Source organism: Sinohyriopsis cumingii, chromosome 4 (genome assembly GCF_028554795.1).
Source record: "Sinohyriopsis cumingii isolate HCF-2022 chromosome 4, ASM2855479v2, whole genome shotgun sequence".
Taxonomy (NCBI): domain Eukaryota; kingdom Metazoa; phylum Mollusca; class Bivalvia; order Unionida; family Unionidae; genus Sinohyriopsis; species Sinohyriopsis cumingii.
Genome location: NC_142964.1, coordinates 143,077,057 through 143,083,112, shown reverse-complemented (window position 1 = coordinate 143,083,112; position 6,056 = coordinate 143,077,057).

The window sequence follows — 6,056 nt, the reverse complement described above, 5'->3', positions numbered from 1 at the left end:
ATGGGTTTAACAGGATAAACCTGAATATATGCTGCTTGGATCAAATTACAACACAACACAATGTGATGAAAGATGGAAGTTTATGATATGAATTTATATATATATATATATATATATATATATATATATATATATATATATATATATATATATATATATATATATATATATATATATATATATATATATATATATATATATATATATATATATATATATATTGATTCTTTCACGCTCTAAACACACGTCTCATTCAATTACTTTATCCAAACGTTCTCAAACAGGAAAACAAGAAAGGATTTCATATATTCAAATGTACGACGGGTAAGATTCGTATAATCTCACGTAATGATTATAACATTAAAAAAATCTTATGTAATCTCATGGAATGAAAATAAGATTCCAATAATCTCATGGAATGTGTGTGTGTGTGTGTGTTTGTGTAATTTGGATTTTTAACGTAGCTTTTAACACGTTTTCAGTCATATCGCTACGATGACTGCAGTGTGGCTATTTATAGTGATGTCTAGCACAGGGGCACGATGTCCCACCTACTCACATGATCCTGACACCAGGCCGACCAGTCCAAACACTAACCTCTTAATGCTGAGCGCCAAGCGAGGCAGCTGTTAGTACCATTTTGGAAGTCTGTGGTATGACTCGGCCAAGGATCGAACCCACGACCTCCCGCACTCATGGAATGAAAATATGATTCAAATAAATAAGATTCAATAATCTCGTGTAATCAAAACGACCCAATTGTACTCAATTGAAACAACAATGAATTGAAACAAACATATGACTCGGTCATTTGTACAGCCGTATGATCTCAAATATTTGTAAAATATTCCAAATGTGTCCACTGACAAACCATGCAGTTCTCCCTAATTCTTGGGTTAGCCCACACTTGTATTGGCCGCACACACCCTTAATGGATTCACCATGCGCACAAGTCTACAAATTAACGGTTTCGCCTTTGTATGGCCTTGATGGTTACATCATCTTCCATATCCATATGGACACACAGGCGGCCAGACAGACAGCCAGATATACCCGCACACACATACGCACAGACAGCACACAGTTCTCCTAAATTGGGTAAGCCCACTTGTTTTGGCTACACCCACCCTCCATGGATCCACCATGCGCACAGACACACGTATAGACATACGTACAGACAGGTACCGACAGGTACAGACAGCTAAAATAAAACCAAACTGGTCATACGAACAGGCAGGGAATTAAAATCTATAGATACATGCTACTAAATTAAACCCCTAATAGCAATTTGTAACAATTCAAAAGTTCACAACGTTTCAGATCCGCGTAGAAGTAAAGGCATCATTTCAAGATACAACATTAAAAACTAAATATGCTTCACATATCAAATAAAATACAAATGTAACACTTACCACTATGTCTGAAGAACAAAATTGGAGAACGTTCACTCCTTGACAAGATCCAAAGACCAGTGTGTCAGTTAGAAAACAACTTGCCTTAAATCTACAGAAGAGTGAGTATTGGTAAGGGTAGAATACCCGTACATACCGTGCTTTTAGTGTCTCTCACCGCAAAGCGATCTACGACGAAATACATGATAGTTCAATTGCTTACATAGAAAAAACAATTATCAAACCTAGATACGACGAAAATGGTCAAATCGTTCTAAAGCGAAACCAAGTTATTTCTTGCCTTATTCTGTGACAATGGGCCTTCCGTCCCCAATTTTTTAACCTAGCGTACTTAGAACATCTAAAAACATTTTAACATGAAGGCTATTTTTTATTCTAGCAATTAGTAACCCAGCGAATTTATTCTGATTAACTTTATAAAGTACATGAAGAACAAATTAATGCCATTTGTTTGGATAAATAGCCGATATATTTAATGGTATCGTATTTTCAATGTTTCCCCCGTTGTATTTCCTAAACAATTTACCTAGAGTTTCAAGCAATTTAAATAACTAGCTCGTACTTTCTGTACGTAAGGTATATCATTGACAATGAGATCAGAGTTATGTATTATATCTTGACAATATGGGGTGAGAAATGTAAATAAACTCCAAAATTATTTGCTTAATAACCAACAGTCCTGCCTGCACGTACTTGCAAGTGGCAAACGCAAATACTACTATAATACCGATGAGAAATATAATTTAATACATTTTAAAAGAGCTATATTGTTAATTTGACATTGTCTCAGGACGGGGGTTTGATGTAAATTGTAACTCGTACTCGCTAAACTATAAACAATTGATAGCTAGTGTAACTATTTCAAAGCGAACCAGTATGAAATGAAATTCACTACACGTAGCTCTACATCAAAATGTATATGTTCAATTGATAAAGAATATTTTCTTTTCGCATTTGGCATAGTCCTCCAAACACGCCATTCTAATAAGAGCTGTCTGGCAGAACCACAAGAGATTACATTATACGCCTTAGGTTTTAAAAACATCCAATATATGCATGTATATTGTAAATGACATTTACAAGAGAGATCACTCTGACCGTCTGGGATCTAATTACCTCCCACGTAACATTGTTAAATGTAGCCCTGCTCTGAGCATGTACTGCGTGAAAGCGCCGTATCTAAATCAAAACTATACAATGCATGTGAACTTGAATATATGTGAAAAACGTACATCGAGCACTTTGATCGTTTCCTTTATGCTTTATACTATGACTGTCATACGCTATGACCGGCTGATACTATTTTTTTTCATGGAAACGTACTCTGATTGTTAATTCTTGTAAGATCTTTCTCTGATATGGCTCCTATTTCTAATAAACAGCTCATTTATGGCTCCTATTTCCCATAACCAACTCAAAGTCAATGTTCTGACTCCTGGTTCCCGGAACCAAATCAAAGTCACTGTTATTGCTCGTATTTATTATAACCAACTCAATTATTTGATCCTATTTCCCATAACCAACTCAAAGTCAATGCGCTGGCTCCTTTTTCCCATAACAAACACAAAGTTAATGCTCTGGCTCCTTTTTGCCATAACAAAAACAAAGTCAATGCTCTGGCTCATATTTGCCATAACAAACACACAAAGTCAATGTTCTGGCTCCCATTTCCCATAATAAACACAAAGTCAATGCTCTGGCTCCTTTTTCCCCACAACAAAAACAAAGTCAATGCTCTGGCTCCCATTTCTCATAACAAACACACAAAGTCAATGTTCTGGCTCCTTTTTCCCATAACAAACACAAAGTCAATGCTCTGGCTCCCATTTCCCATAATAAACACAAAGTCAATGCTCTGGCTTCTTTTTCCCATAAGAAAAACAAAGTCAATGCTCTGGCTCCTTTTTCCCACAACAAAAACAAAGCCAATGCTCTGGCTCATATTTCCCATAACCAGCTCAAAGTCAATGCTCTGGCTCATATTTCCCATAACCAACTCAAAGTCAATGCTCTAGCTCCTTTTTGCCATAACAAACACAAAGTCAATGCTCTGGCTCCTTTTTCCCATAACAAACACAAAGTCAATGCTCTGGCTCCTTTTTGCCATAATAAACACAAAGTCAATGCTCTCGCGTCTATTTCCCATAACCAACTCAAAGTCGATTTTCTGGCTCCGATTTCCCAAAACCAATTAAACGCCAATGCTCTAGCACCTATGTTCCATAACCAACTCAGTGTTAATTTTCTAGCTCTTATTTGCCGGAACCAACTCTAAGTCAGTGTTAGATCTCCTGTCCCTCATAAGCAACTCAACTCAGTGGTATGGCTCCTATTTGCTACATGGGCCTTCGCATGTGACTTCTCACAACATCGTATTAAAAAAAGGCAAGCCTCCAAAAATGCAGATCAGGTATTTTGAAATATTCCATGTTGGTCGAAACTCAGTAGCCGATGCATTTGCAGAGTACCTCGCAGACTTGGACACACCCAAATAGTTTGATTCTTTTGATAATAATTTCCACAATACTATAGAGCAAGTAGTTTCTATACTCACACAATACTCGAGGAAGTATTGAAGCAAACAAGAACGTATTGATGACAAAATCACAACATGGCCTGATAAATGCTATTCAAGTCTGAAAAAAGTAAAAAGAGCTTAGTTTTGACTTACTGCAAAGTCAATACATCATATACAGTAACCCATCACTCAGAAAGGTTATATTAAAGCTATTATAGTCCATAATGAAATTTGAATGTATACCAGATGCAAGGAGAAAAGATCTCGTCTATCCAATTTATAAAGGTGACAGGAAAGGTAAATCTGATCCTGATAGTTACATACCAATATCACAATGAACAGTAATGTACAAGCTATTTGAAAGAACCGTGCAATCAAAAATAAAGAATTTTCTGAAAATAAATGAAAATCCGTTCCCCACTTCCTTAAAACTCTTAAATATAGAAATTAAAGACAAAGTCAGTAGGATGCACAATACAAAATCTACAAAGTATTGCTCTAGCCATGAAATAACAGCCCAAATGATTTGGGATCTGACGATTCATTTGGTTATAGTACAGTATACGTCATGTCGTTCCATTAATCTTACCCGAAATGCCCGTAGAAAAGCACGGCAAACATTTCATGACCTTGCTAATTAACACTCCAAATCGAATCCCATCAACATCCGCCAGTCTCTACAAGAAATTCGTTAACTCAACTTTGTTGTATGGACAGAAATTGGGAAGCAGCTCAACAAACTAGATCTAAACGGACTTAACAAATATCTATATTTTATTGCGAAGAAAATTCAGGGATTCCAAGAATAAACTAAATCTGATATGTGCGAGTCTATGCTAGGGTTTTTAAGAATAAAAGCTGAGATGGTTGAAGCAAACTCACTGTTCTCGAAAATCATTGGAGCCTTCCAAATCGTGTCATCTCCAAACATATTTCTCATGCGTCTTTTATGTTTTTTGATAGCGCATATTCTCTAAAATTTGGCTGTACTCACGACATTTTGTTGTACACTTCAAACCTATGTCCTAACTGACCTCCCCATACATTTAAAGAATATGCTTCTCAAGCAAATAGCAGTGCAAGAGAAAATTCAACTTCGCTATTCAATGTTATGACCAATGGCGAGCTTCAGTGAACTCAGTTCATATTGTCTAAGTGGGTCCTACAACCTAGTCGTTGTGTCTCAACCACTAATGCGGCCATCTACCTATTTCAACATTTTGCGACATCTTGATTTTTCACGAGCAGGTCGCAAACTATTTTCACTAGTACGTACACTATCAGTTTCGCCTAACATTCCATGTAGAGCGCAGACAAAATTGTGACGAATTCCAGCTGCTGACATTACTCAGGCATGTCCATGACAATTCATGCATGACACTCAGCTTCACTGATTTCGCATTAGTTCGTTCCAGTTCCTTGTTCTACTCTCGAGAATATATACAATATTCCTTACCTTATTTGTACCACTAATCTCCTTGTTTCATACTTTAGACCTATCATTCCAGAGAATTACACATATTACATATGAATGTAAATACCCGCATGTATATAAATAATCCATGTTCATATATACCTTTATAAGCTAATGTAATTTATAGATCTGTACATTTCTAGATGTCATCTTCATATTCTTCGTTCTCTAAATGTTGCTTAGATAAGATTGTTTATTCCCTTTCCATTGTGCTTCACTGTACAATCATTCACTCCACCCTTTAAATATATGTACATTATTTATGTGCGATTTCTATGTTAGATTATTTTAATAAAATATCCCAAATATGTACAGATGTTTTAAGTGACATTTATAAGAAATATCACACTGACCTTTAGGGATTTGTAACCACCCACGTAACATTGTTAAATATTGCCCTGCTCTGAGCACATGCCATTTGAATGCGCCGCAGCTAAATCGAAACTACTGAAGGCAAGAACTTGAACTTTGGTATCGATTAAAATGTACACATAGGATTTCTTTCTAGTTCTTTATGCTTTTTGTTGTGTCCATCATATGCTCAATTAGCTGATATTAACTTTTCGTGGCAATGTACACTGATTGTTAATTCTTGTAAGATGGTTCTTGTAAATGGCTCCTATTTTCCATATACAACAGAGGATTAAAAATG